This window comes from Salvelinus alpinus, chromosome 10 (assembly GCF_045679555.1).
Source record: "Salvelinus alpinus chromosome 10, SLU_Salpinus.1, whole genome shotgun sequence".
In the NCBI taxonomy this organism is placed as follows: Eukaryota; Metazoa; Chordata; class Actinopteri; order Salmoniformes; family Salmonidae; genus Salvelinus; species Salvelinus alpinus.
In genome coordinates, this window is record NC_092095.1 from 72297101 (window position 1) to 72316563 (window position 19463).

The 19463-nt window shown below is 39.8% G+C and overlaps 2 protein-coding genes across 3 annotated transcripts in view; both read left to right on the top strand.

Annotated features, from left to right (window-relative positions):
* Positions 1–19463, top strand: part of LOC139533076 (zinc finger protein 135-like) — a 302249-nt gene that overhangs the window by 155822 nt on the left and 126964 nt on the right. The window lies entirely within an intron of this gene.
* Positions 15548–19463, top strand: part of LOC139533047 (zinc finger protein 436-like) — a 175541-nt gene continuing 171625 nt past the window's right edge. The window contains exon 1 of one of the 2 annotated variants that reach the window (XM_071331247.1): positions 15548–16062. The gene's annotated coding sequence lies outside the window, so the exon portion shown is untranslated. The remainder of the gene's footprint in view (positions 16063–19463) is intronic. The other variant, XM_071331248.1, reaches the window with a different exon arrangement.

Here is a 19463-nt window from a genome sequence, read left to right on the forward strand (position 1 = left end):
CCAACATTCAATAGAGAGGTCCAGTTATGTGGAGATAGCCCCACTCTCTGCCATTACCGACAATAGAATTCATTGTCATATAGAATTTTTCATACCAGGAGAGAACTTACAAATACGAATTTTTCATACCAGGCCACGGTGACAACTATCTGGACTTCAACAACACCTTGGTGCATTTGCGTCTAAAAGTGATTAAAAGAGATGGCCCTAATATTGCAGGCGATGCCAAAGTGAGTCTCATTAATTACCCAGTGGGTAATCATCTTCTCCCAAGTGGATGTGACTTTGGGTGAACGCCTAATCAGTCAAAGCAGTACCACATACCCTCATAGGGCCATCATGGAGTGTTTTCTCAACTACTCCGAAGACACTCTCAAGACACAATTCAGCGCCGGGCTGTTTAGCAAGGATACTGCAGGAGGCTCTATGGAATCGACAGACCCTCCCACTGGTGCAAACAAAGGACTGGAGGCACGCGCTGGCTACTGCACCGAATCTCGAGAGTTTCATTTGCTAGGGCCTATACACTCTGACATTTTCTTTCAAGAACGTTTACTCTTAAATTCGGTTGATTTAAAGGTAAAATTAACCAGGGCCAAGGATGAGTTTTGCCTGATGTCTGCCCAGGACGGGGACTTTAGTTTAAAAGTGTTGGGGGCAACGCTTTTTATTAAAAAAGTGTCTATCTCCGGCAGTTCGTCTGGGTCACTCACAGGCTTTGATGAAAGGAAATGCCCTTTACCCTCTCCAAAGAATTACCATGAAAACCTTTAGCATACCTGTGGGCAGTAGAATCTGCAGTCAAGAAAACCTATTTCTAGGCCCTTTACCTCGATACGTGGTTATAGGTCTGGTTGATCACGCCTCTAATACGGGCAGCTTAGATTTAAAAAACTTTACTTTTCAACACTTCAATGCAGAGTATGTAGCTCTCTGTCAGGAAGGACGTCAGGTCCCTGCTAAGGCTTTCCAACAGCAATTTAATAACCGGATATCTGTGCGAGAATTTTACAATCTATTCCTGGCTACAGGGCGGTATCTAAAAGATCTCTCTTTACCTATTGACAGAAATGATTTTGCAGAGGGTTACACATTGTATGCTTTCAATTTATCACCTGATGATGACACCTCAGGAAATCTGTCTGTGGTGTCCCAAGGTAACCTCAGGCTGGTAATACGTTTCCGTACACCTTTAGCCTGTACAGTTACCTTGATTGTTTATGCATGCTCTGATTCAATCTTGGAAGTGAATGCCCGAAGACAGGTCTTAGTGGATTATTATTAAGGATTGTTGAGCAAAGACATGAATACCCAAGAGTTGGAAGGGCTCATGAGCCGATTGATTGGAAAACAATTTTGTGGAGTGTTGGCTTGTGATTAATTACCTATTGAGAAATGGCCGGAGCGGCCTGCATTGTTTATTGTCAATACCCATCCTAAACACATGCCGGGTGAACATTGGCTCGCTATGACATTAGAAGAGGAAGGAGGAAGAAAAATCTAAACTTTTTTTGATTCCTACGGCTTTCCCCCCCTGTTTTTTGCATTTCCCCAAATCTATTAAAGAATTTTTGACCAAAAACGGATCAAAGATCTAGTACAGCATCAAACAAGTGCAAGATAACCTTTCCACTACATGCGGTCAACACTGCGTATTTTACCTATGCCAAAGAGCCCGGGGAGTTTCTTTTGAAGATGTTATGTGTCTTTATAAGGATGATTTAAGAAGTAATGATAACGTTGTAGCTTGTTTTGTTAGAAAATATCAAAAGTGTTCAAATGTGTGTCCTTTAAGACCGTGTAATCAAGGCGTATGCTCACGTCAAATGTTTCAAGAATGCCACAAATGTTAAATTGCTTATTTTTTCAAATAAAATGTATTGAATTTAATCATAGTCATTCAAAAGTCATTCAAAAGTCTAACCACCCAGAGAGATTGGGATTAGGAAATGGTCCTGAGACGTTCAGGGGGGTAAATGAGTTATAATCATCCTTTTCATATGGGGGCGGGGTTGTTGGGGCATCTTTAGGGGTGCTGTATCTCGTTGAAGGTTTTTGTTTTAAAGCTTGAATCTGTTGACGTAGCTTATAGTTGGGTACACCCGAGAGGGGAATGTTGAGGATTTCCAGGGCCTTAAGAAACTGACGCCAACCGGGAGGTCTTCTGTCATCAGCAACCTTGTGGGCAGCCGTGGTACTTTTAAGCAAGTCAAGCATATGTGAACCCCTGACTGTTGTATGCTATGTCTTTTCTTTTGAAGACTGGCCCTTTTATTGGCAAAGCGTTTGATCGCGGTCTTTTGTCTCTTTAATTTTTTCAATTGGGTCAGGGTGAGTGGAATGCATCGTTTGAGAAGATTCAAAGCAATCTCACATAGGGATAATATCAGATCTGAAAAACAGCGACCCAAGATGGCCTTCCGTTCTTGATAGCGTCCTCATAGCTCTCCATCAAGTAGGATTTCCTTCCCGGGTACATCTGCTGAGCTAGAGTGCTAATTTGCAGTTTGTCTCTAGGATTTTTGAACAAAACCATGTAATTGGCGTTCAAGCTAATGGTACGGCTATTTTTACCTTGGTGAAACACATTCTGCACCAAGTAAAGCACGGACAGGTTTCTATGATGAGTATATTTGCTACCTGCAAATAGCATATCGTCCAAAACCAGCAGATTGTTTTTATGAGGAGGGAGAAGTTCATCATCAGACAGAGATTCAGGTATTCCTTCAACAAACTTGATTTTTATTGTCTTCAATAATTCAGCATACAGAGGTGGTGTTGACCTATTGCAAAGCATAGCTTATTACCAGGATTGTGAACGTTTATGTGGTAGGCCCTTTTATTGCTTATCATTTCTGATTGCATTAGGCTATCTAGCTTCCGTCTCTGACCCCCACCACCCTGGGGTTGACGTATTATTTGCACTACAAGCTCGACGAACAAGTCGTTCTAGCAGGGCGATAAATTGTTCAAGATCTGCTTCGCCATTGGGTAAATTACACACAGTTTAAAGCATGTCATAATTAATTACACCTTTTTACTATGCCTTTCTTACAGATAAAGGGCCTGGTTAGCCCTGACCATTATCCGTATCCAATTCACCATCGCCATGCCTGGCTCTCTTGCACGCACCATCAAAGCTCCGTAAGTTTTCACTCCATGGGTAGATAATCCGTCGGGCATGTAGATCCTGGGTATGTCTCAAGGATAGATGCGGCCAGCGCCGTAATTGTTCACGATTTTGGGAAAGACTGTCCAGCTTATTCATAAGGGTTATGAATATGGGATAATCAATCCATTTAAAGCTAAACACTGGCATAGAAAAGTTGACATCCATGCATGCTTTGGAAGATACATGAGAACTGACAGACTTTGTCGCATTTGCACTATCAAATTGTTCACATGCTAAAATTGTCACTTTGGAGTCAGGGCTATAGGCCATTGAAGCGATTCTTAGGGCCTTCAGATCATTGCGTCCGCAGACCTGTTCTTCCAGTGCATATCCGGGCACAGTTGTACCACTCAGGGCCTGTTCAATTTTACAGAGCGCTAGCCTAATCTTAAGCCATTCTCTCATCCGCAGAGCAGGAGAAAAACTCCCAGGTTTTGCCTGATAAAGGGGTTTGGGGCCACTGTCTGTGAATATCTTAACCGTAGAATCCTCCGGTTGGAATATGTAAGACATATGTCCCTCACTCGTACCCAAAACTCCTTTAAACCTCTTGGCAATAGGGGGTGCTATTTGCACTCTGTAATAATTTCGTTCCCAAATTAAACTGCCTCGTACTCAATTCCTGCTCGTACAATATGCATATTATTATTACTATTGGATAGAAAACACTCTCTAGTTTCTAAAACCGTTTAAATTATTTCTCTGAGTGAAACAGAACTCATTCTGCAGCACATTTCCTGTCAGGGAGTGAGATTTCAGAAATCGAGGTCCCTGTTCTGGGGTCAGTTTATAAGTCCCCGTGTAAGCCATCGGGCTACATGCACTGCATACGTCTTCCTCTAGATGTCAGTAAGCGGGGAGAATTTGAATGGAGTGGATTGCGCAATCTGGGACCCTATATAAGACCGTGGAACGGAAGTACCGTTCTTTTCAACTGGGCGCCTGGCGCATCAGGGACATCACAATCGCCTCCTGCAAAGCTTTCGTTTTAGCAGTTCTGTATCTCCGGTCATGTTTTTATTCGTTATAGTTGTTAAAGACATCATAAGGTAGTTAATTTAAACCGACTTATAGCAGTTTATAGCAGTTTATTGCGATTTTCCTGGATTTCTTTGTGATGCGCTTTCACGAGTTGGACACCTCTCCAGTGGGTGGCTAACGTTAGCGGCTATTTCGACCGGACAAGAGGACATCTTTCAACCCAAAGACGATTGTTCTGGAGAAAGGACACCTTGCCCAAGATTCTGATGGAAGCTCAGCTAATAGTAAGCAGTCTTTATGCTGTTAATTCATACTTATGTTGACAAATGTCAAATAATAATTCCGCCATGAATTATGGTGCGGTCTCGCTTTAGCGCACGCTGTATTGCGCAGTAACGTTAATTTTAAAAATTTAACACAGCGATTGCATTAAGAACTAATTTATCTTTCATTTGCTGTCCAACTTGTATTTTTTAGTCAAGTTTATGAATAGTTTTCGATTAGAATAGGTGCCTCTCCAAGATGGCGCCGGACAGATTGCTTTAAGTTTTGGCCACTAATCACATTGTATAACCACGATTTGTGCCGCTAAATATGCACATTTTCGAACAAACTCTATATGCATTGTGTAATATGATGTTATAGGATTGTCATCTGAAGAATTCTGAGATGGTTAGTGAAAAAATGTATATCTTTTGGTGGTTTATACGTTATCGCTATGTTTGGCTTGAATCAATGCTGTTGTGATGTTTGCTATTGTGGTAAGCTAATACAACGCTATATTGTGTTTTCGCTGTAAAACACTTAGAAAATCTGAAATATTGTCTGGATTCACAAGATCTGTGTCTTTCAATTGCTGTACGCTGTGTATTTTTAAGAAATGTTTTATGATGAGTAATTAGGTAATACACGTTGCTCTCTGTAGTTATTCTAGTCGCTTTGGTGAGAGTTGTGATGGTGGCTGCAATGGTAAACTATGATTTATACCTGAAATATGCACATTTTTCTAACAAAACATATGCTATACAATAAATCTGTTATAGGACTGTCATCTGATGAAGTTGTTTCTTGGTTAGTGGCTATTTATATCTTTATTTGGTCGAATTTGTGATAGCTACTGAGGGAGTAAAAAACTGGTGGAGTAAAAAAAGTGTTGTCTTTTGCTAACGTGGTTAGCTAATAGATTTACATATTGTGTCTTCCCTGTAAAACATTTTAAAAATCAGAAATGATGGCTGGATTCACAAGATGTGTATCTTTCATCTGGTGTCTTGGACTTGTGATTTAATGATATTTAGATGCTAGTATTTACTTGTGACGCTATGCTAGGCTATGCTAGTCAGCTTTTTTACTGATGGGGGTGCTCCCGGATCCGGGTTTGGGAGGAATTAGAGGTTAAAACATTCTGGGGCTTCACACAGAACTTCCTCGAGGCTTTTGTCACTGGCTTCCTGACACGAGACGCATAGCATCCTGAGAATTGGCCTAGGAGACATAATTTTCTGTTTAATGTTCAGGGTTTATTTTTTAAAATCTTGTTTAGTGTTCTGGGGCCGCATGTCTTGTTCTGGGTTTTATTTATAAGGTGTCTGCCAACCCCAATACCCCAGGACATTCGTGTTTCATAGACAACAACCCTAAGGTCAATAAAACAGGGGGTGGGGGGCCATACTCTTTGAAATGTTCATCTCCCCAGTTCAAAGAGGTCCCTAGACATCAATCATCATGACAACTTCAAAGGCATTATATAAATATTGTCGCACTCACTCTAAGGCGTGAGAACAGGAACAAGATGCCCATATATGGGCATAACCACGTGATCACTTCCCGCCAGGATGCCCTGACCGGATGCCCAAATATGGGCATGCACACGGCATCCGGACATAGGGTCATAAATCAAACGTTTGACGTGTGCCGTCTACTTTATTCTCTCTGGTGTGTTTTTTTTAGCTTCTACTGTAAAGATATTGAGATTACCTTACGGTTGAATATCCTCTGTGAGGCGCCTCACAATAGATTCTGATGGGTGACTGGGTGGTACTGATTCCCTCTGCAGTTTTCTCTGGTAATGAGCTGGTAGACACAACATACACTGATTTTACAAAACATTAAGGACACCTGCTCTTTTCATGACATAGACTGACCAGGTGAACCCAGGTGAAAACTATAATCCTTAATGATGTAGTTGTTGTTGTATTTATTTTGGATCACCATTAGCTTTCAGTAGAAAACAAGATACTGCAGTTGCAGTGGGCTAAGGAATGAAAACACTGGAGAATTTAAAAAACATTGCCTGGTCTGATGAATCCCTGTTCCTGCTGTTTCACGCTGATGGGAGGAAACCACGAGTACAACATTGCAGGCTGGTGGTGGTGGTATGATGGTGTGTTTTCATGCCACATATTGGGCCCCTTGATAAAAGTGGAGGAACGTTTGTGTAAAAATCATTGCCAATCAGGTGCATCCCTTCATGGTGGCAGTGTATCCATCTGCAAATAGATTTTTTTCAGCAGGATTATGCCACAAGGCTTGTCCAGAACTGATTCCAAGAACATGACAGGGAATTCAGCTTAATGCAGTGGCCTGCCGAGTCACCAGATCTCAATCCAATTGTGCATCTGTGGGAGGAGATGGATCAAGCTATTCGGAGTAGAGATCCACTCCCAGCCAACTTGACACAATTGTGGGAAGCATTGGAGTCAACATGGGCCAGCATCCATGTGGAACGTTCTCAACACCTTGGAGAGTCCATACCCCGACTAATTGAGGCTGTTCTGAGGACAAAAGGAGGTATAACTCAATATTAGGAAGGCGTTCCTAATGTTTTGTGCACTCAGTGTATATAAGATAAAGATGTTGTGGTGATCAGTTTTCAGCATTAGTTTGGGTGGATTATTTTATATTACTAAACAATTTTGTTTAATGATAAACAGGCTATGAATCGACTACTTGTGTTTATTAATTTGTCTTTTAATACTAGATTCATTATTTCAGTCATTGATGATGAATGTATTTGAATAACTGTATTGAAGTTAATTGATCTGGCGGCAGGTAGCCTAGCGGTTAAGAGTGTTGGGCCAGTAACTGAAAGGTCGCTAGTTTGAATCCCGAGCCGACTAGGTGAAAAATCTGTCATTGTGTCTTATTTGTCCTGTAAGTCTCTCTGGATAAAAACATCTGCTAAATGACAAGAATGTAATGAAAAATAACGTTTGTACATGAATTCATGCTGGGCAGCCACTTTTTTCTCATGTGTATAATAAAATGAAATAAACTGTTTTTAGTTAAATACTGTATATTGTCGTGGTAATTTCCTGTATTACTAAATGATGAGTTTACAAACCACACACAAGTCAGTTATATTTTAAACTCCATCTTTAATTAAATGAGTTTCACCATAGCCCTTTGACTCTCAGATCAATTCAGTGTCTATAAATGAATTCTCTGAGAGTGCTTACAAAAGAATACTTAGTATCTTTTATAGCCAAGATACACCCCTCTCAACTCACATGACGAACCACAGATCTCAGGAACTTCACAAAGGGCCTTTTACTTGAAAGAGGATTATCCCATAGCCAGATAGCATTAGCTATAAATTATCGTTCAGTTTGGTCTCTTAGACGAGGTTCTACTTCTCGTTCTTGGTACTTCATATTACCAAAACATTACCTCATCCAATGGCATATATCAATTGTCTACTTTAGATACTCCCATCTCAAATACACCCCACCCCTGGACAAGCTCCCTGGGGGGAGTGAGCCTCTAGGTCATATACTATCTCAAGATTCATGCAACATCAGAGGGGTAATACAATGCTTCCAGACACTGCCATACTCCTCTCCCCCCCAATGGGAAAAGGAGGGAGTGACTGGAGTACAGACATTGTGGAGCCCTTCACATGGTTTCACAGATATATTCAAAATGAAGACAATGTTCAAACTTGAATTCTCCCTTTCTGATATTCTGCCTATTACCAGACATGTAAAAGACAAGCCTGACCTCTCCCCTCTCTGGGCCCCAAGTGACTTTTCCCGAAAGGAGATAGGAAAATGCAACTGCCAACAGTATAGTCCAAAAGAAGACATTCTAATGACAAGTATAAAGTAAATAAAACATCTTATTCCTCTAAGTTACCTAACTAATTCTGATTCAGCTATGAAAATATACAATACACAACATTGCTGCTTTGTTTATCCAGGCCAGAGGGACATGACCATAGTAGGCTAGAGCAGCTAAGTTAGTGTTAATGTTAGCTAGCATGCAAGTATCCAGGCAGAGTTTCTTATGTTGGCCTAGAGAAATAATAGTTTGCGACATTAACGGAAACCGATCATTAATATAACAACCTTATCAAATTACAAATGTTTTCACAAATGTTGACGCTTACAATTATCCGCGTGTCGTTGTGTTACGTCTTTAGGAACAAATGGCGAGTGAATGACTCGCTTCTTTCTCCCAGTTTTGAGGCATGACGGTTATACATTGTAATACATTCTGTTGTGATATTGTAAACGAACAGAGATTTCTTTTGGAGCGCGATTCATGAACAATTATGTATTTTTGGGAGACAATTTGAGGCCAGGAAGATGGTGAAGGAGGCATTAGGAAAGGTAGTCAGTCAGAGTGACCAGTAGTGGTTTTGTTTTGATTTCATGCGTCTCAGAAGAGCTGAAGGAGAAAGCATTGTGTTTTTCGGAGCAGGGCAGCAATAAAAGGGTGTTATATCTGGGGTTTTGTTATATATTGAGGTTCATCGTCTTGAGCAGAAGATTCCACGAGTGGTTGGAGCACTAAACCGTGTAGTAGATGGAAAGAAGGAAGAAAGTCAATCAGTTGTACCGTTGTTTGAAGAAGATAATCTGCCTACTACCGAGGTAAAGTTGCTTTTATATTCACACATTCGGACATTCAACAGACATTCAGCAGACATTTGCGAAAAGCCATTAATCATTGTAAAAATCTGTAACTAATTCATTGATTGTCACAGACATATAAAAATAGATATGGTTTATACTTTAAATGTCTAGCATACTTTTACAACCTTCGTTTTGAATTTTAAAAAATCCAGTTTTGATTTGATGGAAATATATAAAATCTTAAATGCAATGTAAAGCTGTTTAAATCAATAACTAATTCACCCTTTGTCACAGAATCATCAAACTAGATATGATTTATTCTATAAATGTCTTGCATATTTTTACAACCTTTTTTTTGAATACAAATTCCAGTTTTGATTGATAGAAATATATCAAATCTATTAGATGTCATTCTAGTAATGTTTGATATTACAACATTGATATGTGATACCTTTTTTATCAACAAATACGTTTTTTTGCAAACGTATGTCTTTATTACTACACGATTTATATTGCCTGAATACTCAACGATGATTAGCCCCTCAGTTATGTGTGCTTCTGTCAGGGTTCTGGTCAAATGCATGTCCTTTAAAGTTAATTTAGCAATTGAACAAAAATCCATTTCAATTTGAAATTGTTCCTAATTACAAAAACATGTAACAGAATTTGGGTATTCCAGAACTGTTATTTACATGTAAATCAACATAACCCTGTTTTATGTTTTTAATACTGCAGATAGAACGCTCTGTGTGCCAGAGATGGTTCCATTTAGCTTGTCTGGGGATGACAAAGAAGGACTTCAACAAAGCCAAAACAGAAAATGATTGGAAGGGGCCTTTTTGCTTTTAAATTAGAGACGTATAAATAAATGACTGTTGTTCCTTGTAACTACTTTAAAATGTGGAACTGTTGCCCTAAAAATGCAAACATTGATTTGAAATACAATTTAATATTGTAAACATTGTACAACTTATGTAAACATTGTCTAACTTCATATAGAACAAATTGCACTTGAAATTAACATTTATTTTAAGTTATTTTAAATAAATGCATATTCTCACTTTTTTCTGAGACAATCACTGAATTAGTTATTGATTTCTTCATCTTTAAATGCAATATTTGAGATTTTATGTATTTCTGTCAAATCAAAACGGGAATTCCTACTCAAAGCAAAGGTTGTAAAAGTATACCAGACATTAATAGAATAAATCATACATAGTTTGATGTTTCTGTGACCAACGGTGAATTAGTAATTGATTTATAAAGTTTTAAATGATATTTGGCGAATAAATGTCTGAATATAAAACCAACTTCACCTCGGTCTGGCTACTCATGTGATTTTCTTTTAACCTTTACCTCAATGACGGCCTACTAAGGAACAGTGGGTTAACTGCATTGTTCAGGGGCAGAACGACAGATTTTTTCCTTGTCAGCTCGGGGATTCGAGCCTGCAACTTTTCAGCTACTGGCCGAACGCTCTAAACACTAGGCTACCTGTGATGCTAGGATATATATGATATGCAGTGTGAGCTATTGTGAATCAGCAACTACAGTTATGAAATGTATAAAATAATGGCCATGTAGCCAAGTGTGTGCCGACGGAATCTTGTTGGTATTTATTAGGATCCCCATTAAAACTTCTTATGGCTGAGATCCCGTTAACGGGATCGATATGACAACAGCCAGTGAAAGTGCAAGGCGCCAAATTCAAACAACAGAAATCTCATAATTAAAATTCGTCAAACATACAAGTATTTTACCACATTTTAAAGATAAACTTGTTGTTAATCCCACCACAGTGTCCGATTTCAAAAAGGCTTTACGACGAAAGCACACCATCTGATTATGTTAGGTCAGTACCTAGTCACAGAAAAACACAGCCATTTTTCCAGCTAAAGAGAGGAGTCACAAAAAGCAGAAATAGAGATAAAATTAATCACTAACCTTTGATGATCTTCATCAGATGACACTCATAGGACTTCATGTTACACAATACATGCATGTTTTGTTAGATAAAGTTCATATTTATATCCAAAAATCTCAGTTTACATTGGCGCGTTATGTTCAGTAGTTCCAGAACATCCGGGGATTTTGCAGAGAGCCACATCAATTTACAGAAATACTCATAATAAACATTGCTAAAAGATACAAGTGTTATGCATGGAATTTTAGATCCACTTCTCCTTAATGCAACCGCTGTGTCAGATTTCAAAAAAGCTTTACCGAAAAAGCACATCATGCAATAATCTGAGTACAGCGCTCAGACAACAAAACAAGTCATACAGATATCCGCCATGTTGTGGAGTCAACAGAAGTCAGAAATAGCATTATAAATATTCACTTACCTTTGATGATCATCGGAATGCACTCCCAGGAATCCAAGTTCCACAATAAATGTTTGATTGGTTCGATAAAGTCCATCATTTATGTCCAAATACCTCCTTTTTGTTTGCGCGTTTAGTACACAATCCAAACTCACGAGGCGCGGGCAAGTCCAGGCGAAAGTTCAGATGAAAAGTCATATTACAGTTCGTAGAAACATGTCAAACGAAGTATAGAATCAATCTTTAGGATGTTTTTATCATAAATCTTCAATAATGTTCCAACCGGAGAATTCCTTTGTCTGTAGAAATGCGATGGAACGCAGGTCGCTCTCACATGAGCGCGCGTGATCAGCTCATGCCACTCTGGCAGACCCCTGACTCAATCAGCTCCCATTCCCTCCTCCTTCACAGTAGAAGCATCAAACAAGGTTCTAAAGACTGTTGACATCTAGTGTAAGCCTTATGACGTGCAATATGACCACATTTCCACTGTATCTTGGATAGGCAACGAGTTGAAAAACTACAAACCTCAGATTTCCCACTTCCTGGTTGGATTTTTTCTCAGGTTTTTGCCTGCCATATGAGTTCTGTTATACTCACAGACATCATTCAAACAGTTTTAGAAACTTCAGAGTGTTTTCTATCCAAATCTATTTTGGATCGTATTTTTGCAACTGGGCCTGAGTAGCAGGCAGTTTACTCTGGGCACCTTATTCATCCAAGCTACTCAATACTACCCCCAGCCATAAGAAGTTAATTAAACGCTGCAAAAGTATCAGAATTGTTCACTTCTCTCATTGACTTCTCAAACCCCGGCTTGGTCCGCTTCGCAGGCGTTCTTTGAAGTCTCGCGTTGTTGCGTCTCTGGGTTTAGAAACTGGTCGTGGGGGAACAGGAAGTTCCGCGCAGGCGCGCATCATTCTTCAGAATAAAGGATACGCCAGAATTGTGCAGTCGAGACGACAACTTCTGTGTCCGTTTCAAATGTATTACTACTAGATAGGCTGTTGTTCAACCAAGCTTTTTTTAGTCAAGCAGTGGCAAATATATATATACAGTATATATATAAAAATGTATGGCACATGAGCCATCTGTCTGATTCACGGCTGTCTGAGTGGACTAATCCATTGTCTGTCTGAGTGGACTCGTCCATTGCGGAGGGAATGGCACACCACTATCAACATCATTTCTAATCTACAATGTTTGTTTGGTTACGGTAATGCATTCAATACATTATTATTACAGTCTTACCATTGTCATTGTAGGAGTGGACACATTGTTTGCAGAGCGTATAACTTAGGCTACACGAAGTTTTGGTGTATTTCATTCCATTTAGGAGTTGTCAATTTATTCATTGTGTTTTGTTTAGAGTGCTCCTGTCAATGTTGAGTAAGGACACACACCTGATTACTCATTGAAGTAGTCCTATAGGCTAGCTGGCCTCTGTGTAAATGTAGGCCTATAAATGTGCCCATTTGGGGATCTGATACTATTTCTGATTGTCTTAACTCACCGTCACTGTGGAGTTTCTCAAATATAAAAATGTTCAGCTCAAACAGCAAGTATGTGAAGTCTGTTTCTACATCCATTGAGAATGATAATAGTTTCTCAACGTAGCCTATTTGAAAATGTCCAGCTCTCTCCCTTTTGATAACCACCAAAACTGTCATGCTCTGATCCGGTGGAAACGTCATAAAACAGGCCTACCTAATTACTTCTTATCCTTTGCGCAAAATATCCCTATGTCTGTCTGTCTGGAGCTCGCTGTCATGGGAAACTGAGAGCCCAAAATATTTTATACAATGTTGCAAGTTTGCTAGCACAGGCCAGACCAAATTAATAGTTGATACAATGTTTCAAGTTTCTTGCAGACAGGCCATGTGTAGCCAATTTGATTCATATGATATTTATTTCATCAGGATATTTTCTACCTGCAGGCTGCGATTGTTTTTATTTGTTAGCTTTATGTAAGCTAGTTTTGGCAATGGCAATAGAAGTTACTTTTAGATTGGTGTAATTTTATTTTAGATATAATTTTGATTAACCACGTGACATTGATTTGAGATAAATAGACTTTATATATAAATATCTGTGCACGCGGACTACTGATGTCCTGTTCAGTTTGAGAACCTGAAGATGAGGAAAACTAGAGCTACGGCTATAATTGGTTTGAATGAAAACAAGGTTTCATTGCACATAGTTATTGACCTCACAATAAGCCATATTCAAGTAATTTACATAACTTACATTACTATGAAGCAGTAGACGCGGAGATGAACAACGCTACATTAGCAGCTAATTAGCATTTCATTTTTGAGGGGCATTGAAGAGTTTGAATGTAAAATGTTGCAACTGTGGTAGGGATCATATTCCCGAATTCCCTGAGTGCCCTGTTAGGGTGAAAGAGGTTGAGGTGTCAAGGATCAGGACTGTTCAGCAAATCTGCCATGTGGAGGCAGTGAAGAGGGGCAAGGAGCCACAGTTCTGAAGAAGATATGGTGGTGGATGCAACGCAACCAGTTGCAAATGTTGTACGTCAATCAAGTGATCTGGATACACTTATTGTGAAGAAAATGCTACGTGATCAAGACAAAGGAGATGATTGTGGACTACAGGAAAAAGAGGACCGAGCACGCCCCCATTCTCATCGACGGGGCTGCAGTGGAGCAGGTTGAGAGCTTCAAGTTCCTTGGTGTCCATATCACCAACAAACTAACATGGTCCAAGCACACCAAGACAGCCGTGAAGCAGGCATGACAAAACCTATTGCATCATTGCCTGTTATGGCAATGCTCGGCCTCCGACCGCAAGGCACTACAGAGGGTAGTGCGAACGGCCCAGTACATCACTGGGGCCAAGCTTCCTGGACATAATTATATCTACAGCTGAGAAGTTTTTGGGCCTCCAAGACTTCACAGACTACTGTCGCCAGAAAATGTTCCAGCCTTAGAGGATCCTTCTGAGCCTGTGTAAGAACCTGATTAGAACAGAAAAGCAGGCTGATTTTAGTTTGTATTATTTATTTTTTATACCGTATGTACTGAACAAAAATATAAACGCGACATGTAAAGTGTCCCATGTTTGATCCCATAAATGTTCCATACACACACAAAGCTTATTTCTCTCAAATGTTGTGCACAAATTTGTTTACATCCCTATTAGTGAGCATTTCTCCTTTGCCAAGATAATCCGCCCACCTGACAGGTGTGGCATATCAAGAAGCTGATTAAATTGCATGATCATCATTACACAGGTGCACCTTGTGCTGGGGACAAGAGTAGCTGAGAAGGTGCTGCCTTGGCAGCAGCTAATGGGGATCCCTAACAAATATAAAACGAAAAATGCCACTAAAATGTGCAGTTATGTCACACAACCCAATGCAACAGATGTCTCAAGTTTTGAGAGAGCATGCAATTGGCATGCTGACTGCAGGAATGTGCACCATAGCTGCTACCAGATAATTTAATGTTCATTTCTCTACCATAAGCTGCCTCCAAGTTGTTTTTGAGAATTTAGCGGTATGCCCAACAAGCCTCTCAATTACAGACCACGTGTAGGGTGTTGTGTCGGGAGCGGTTTGCTGTTGTCCACAAAGTACTCCATGTTAGCATTGGGTTATGGTATGGGAGACAACGAACGCAATTGTATTTTATCAATGGTAATTTGAATGCACAGAGATACCATGACAAGATCCCGAGGCCCATCGTCCTGCCATTCATCCACCGAAGGATCTGTACACAATCCCTGGAAGCTGAAAATGTCCCAATTCTTCCATGGTCTGCATACTCACTAGACATGTCACCCATTGAGCCTGTTTGGGGTGGTCTGGATCGATCCAGTTCCTGCCAATATATAGCAACTTCGCAATGAGGAATAGGCCCAGAAGCGGCCCTCTTCCGGTGGGCCGGAACTGATTGACTCGGCCCGGAATCAGAATTAATGACTGCCAAGAATCGGCCCAAGTACATCAGGCTGTTTCCATCTACCGGAATTGAGCCAGCTTTGCTGGCATCTTACCAGAATCCCCCCAGAAGCGGCCAGATGCAAATTGAAATAAATGTTTACAAAATTACCAGACAGTAATTTTAAATATTACTATTATACATTGTATGCATACAAATTATACCCCTCCAAAATAACGTCAGAGGAAATGCTGTATGGGACAAGGACATCCTGGCCGGCCAAACCCTCCCCTAACTCAGACGACGCTGGGCCAATTGTGCGTCGCCTCATGGGTCTCCTGGTCACGGCCGGCACTGGCATCGAACTAGCATCTGTAGCAATGCAGTTCGCACTGCGACTGCTGCGTTAATGCTTATCCGTTGCCATGTACAAAGTATCAAAATAGTCAAATACAACTTAAACCGGGCTCTAAAATTATTTAATTTAAATGTTAATTGTATTTTTTTAAATCACAGAAACAATGAAAAAATATGAACAAATAAATAATGAAATGTTAATTATATACAGACGCCCGTTTAATCATCTGCCAGAGAGTAGCCCCAATCGTCCCGAGACCCAAGTAATACATTTGGGAGCAGCAGCAGCAGCTACCCCCTTCTCATGTAACAGGGTAGGGCCAGCCCAAGGATCCCGCAATGCACGGACGGTGTTAGTGGGGGAACAGGAAGTTCCCGACAGGCGCACACCATTCTTCAGAATAAAAAAAGCGCCAGAACTGTGCAGTCAAGAAGGTATCTTTTGTGCCCGTTTCCCTTTATTACTACAGGTACGTAATAGCACGTTTACATTTTCTAATTTCGAAAAAACATGTCATTCCATGCTAGGTAACAAATCCATTAAATTATTATCACGTTTGGTAAAGGTTTGATGTGATATTTTTGTGTCAAACCGAGTGAAGAACGTGGTGACGTTATACTATTTTACAAGTCACGTAACTAGAGACGTTGGGTTTGTCTTAGTGGATGTACATATTCTGCTCATGTTAATTTTCATAAAGAATCCATTTATTTGAGATTTCTGAGCTGCATGTTATCGGTTTTGTGTAAAATTCACACGCTGGTAAAATGGCGGCGCCGCCTCGGACTGGGTCAACGGACTTTTTTTTTTTTTTTTAAATCTTTATTTTAACAGGGAAAACAGACTGAGACCTAGATCTCTTTTACGGCTGTGCCCTGTGTAAACATGTTGACATGTACAGTTTTAGACATACAGACAAGAACATTTCAAAACATACACAATTCAACAGAAACAATCACAGACAACATCATATTGATCCTCCATAAACATTTTAAAATGGGCAAGGGACACCAGAGTGTCTAACTTAAGTTGGATCTGCAGTTTGTTCCATAAATAAGGTGCAAAGGAACTGAAGGCAGTCCTACCCAACTCTGTGGAGACCGCAGGAGTCTCTAATGTAATCCACATCTGTGATCTGGTTTTAAAATTAGTACATCTTGTGGAAATTAATGATGATATATATGGAGGTAGTTTTAAAAGAAGTGCTTTATAAATAAACAAGAGAGCATGTTGCTCTCGCCTCACAGATAGAGAGACCCAACCCACATGTTGATATAGGATACAGTGATGAGTTCTGTAACTATCACCCGTGATAAACCTGAGTGCACAATGGTAAATAGCATCCAGTGGTTTTAATGTGTTTGCCGATGCATGCATATAGATAATATCACCATAATCTAAAACGGACATAAAAGTAGCCTGCACAATTTTTTTCCTATTTACAGAGGACAGACAAGCCCTGTTTCTGTAAAGGAATCCTATCTTGAATTTGAGCTTTTTTCCCAATTCAGTAACATGTTTTTTAAAAGAAAGCCTATCATCTAACCATACCCCTAAGTATTTATATGCAGAGACCTTATTGATTTGAGTACCATCCAAGCTAGTGATTACAAACGTGTTTCTAACTGGGAGTTTAGACCTAGAAAAAAACATGACATTTGTTTTCTTAGCGTTTAAAACAAGTTTAAGCTGTAAAAGAGACCCCTGTAGTATCCTAAAATCAGACTCCAACTGCATTAAAGCTTGGTCCGCTGTTGGAGCAATAGAGTACATAACTGTGTCATCTGCATATAAATGGAATTTACAATATCTGACATCATCACCAATGTTGTTTATATAAAGTGAGAACAATAGTGGGCCAATTATTGAACCCTGAGGGACCCCTTTAAGTAACTGTAAGGGGTCAGACTTGACCCCATCGACCATGACGGCTTGAGTTCTATCTTTAAGATAGTCATAAAACCATCGGCAGGCATCAGTGCCCAGTCCTATAGATGACAGCTTACTCAAAAGGATAGCATGGTCTACAGTGTCAAAAGCTTTTGACAAATCTACAAACAACGCAGCACAGTGCTTTCTATCGTCTAAGGCATTTGCAATATCATTTACAACAAGCATAGTGGCCGATGTGGTACTGTGTTTAGATCTAAAACCAGATTGATTGGTACTAAGAATACTGTTAGCAGAAAGAAAAGATTGTAACTGTTTGTTGACTATAGATTCTAGAATCTTTACCAGACAAGGGAGCCTAGAGATGGATCGATAGTTATCCAAATCACTACCGTCACCTCCCTTATGTAATGGCAGAACAAAAGCTGCTTTCCACACCTTAGGGATATTTCCTGTGCTTAATGTTAGATTAAAAATGTGTGTTACTGGACCAGCAAAAATAGGTGCAGCACACTTAAGTAAGTACGGGTCTAAATTGTCAGCGCCTAAGGATTTCTTAGTATCAATGGCACACAGGGCAATTAGAACCTCTGCTTCAGTTATTTTCTGGAAACTAAAAACAGGGTTACCATTTTTCAGAGTAACGGTTGAAAAGCAAGACGAAAAATCAACTAACTGGCCAGTACCACAAAGTCCACTTTTCCTTTCAAATAAAAAACCAGCAGAGATGAAATGCTTATTAAAAGCATCACAAATATCATTTTTTTCAGTTAGAATACAGAAGTCTGAGGTAATTTGCTTAGGAAGAGAAACAGCAGAATTCCCCCGTTTCAGTGAATTAACGGTTTTCCAGAATTTTGCAGGATCTCCTGCAGAATCTGTCATAGCATTAAGGAAGTAATTTGATTTTGCCTTTTTGACAGCTGCAGTACATTTATTTCTCAATTGCCTAAAAAACAGCCAATCAGCTGGAGTACCTGTTTTCCTCGCCAATGCCCAGGCCCGATTCTTTTGCAGGAAAAGACCTGACAATTCAGGAGAGAACCAAGAACTGGTTCGGTTTCTTACTCTGTGATTCTTAAGCGGGGCATGTTTATCAGACATAGAGGTAACAATAGAAGAGAAAAAAGCAAGGGCTAAAACCGGGTCCAGAAAGCAGCAAGTGGATAAAAGCTCAGAGTGATATAAGTCAAGGATAAAAGCTTGCTGTGAGAAATGTTTATAATTTCTCTTAGAGATTATACAGGGATCAGAGTGTTTCAGCCTGGTATCTCTAATACAAGCAATAGGGCAGTGGTCACTGATATCATTTGCAAAAACCCCACTGGCTGTGTATTTATGGGGGGTATTTGTTAGAATAATGTCTAGTAGAGTGGATTTTACTGGGTTCTTAAAGTTGGGACGGGTTGGTTTAGTTATCAGCTGAGTTAGATTTAGCTCAGTACAAATGCCTTTTAATTTATCGGATACTGGTGAGAGCCAATCCAGGTTAAAATCTCCCAAAATCAGTAATTCAGAGTTTGCATAATTAGACAGTATATCAGATAATTTGCATAGAGTACAAGGAGGAGCTGAGGGGGGGCGATATACCCCTGCTAGAGTTAAATGAGCATTATTACCAAGTACCACGTTTAAAACTAGACATTCATATTGCTTTGAGACAGAGGTTGATATGGACACAGAAACATTTAAGCAGCATTTAACATAAATCGCAATACCACCACCTCTACCAACTCTATCAGTTCTATAAATATTGTATCCAATCAACTGAACATCTGAATCTGGCACAGAATCACACAGCCACGATTCAGATACAATCAGAACGTCAACATTTGATTGTGAGACCAAAATTTCAATAAAGTCCAACTTTTGGATCAGGCTTCTAGCATTCAAATGAATTATTCCAATACCATTGCTACGGGAATTCATATCAGATGGAGTATCCAAGGTAGCACCTGAAGCTGCACTAGATGAGCAATA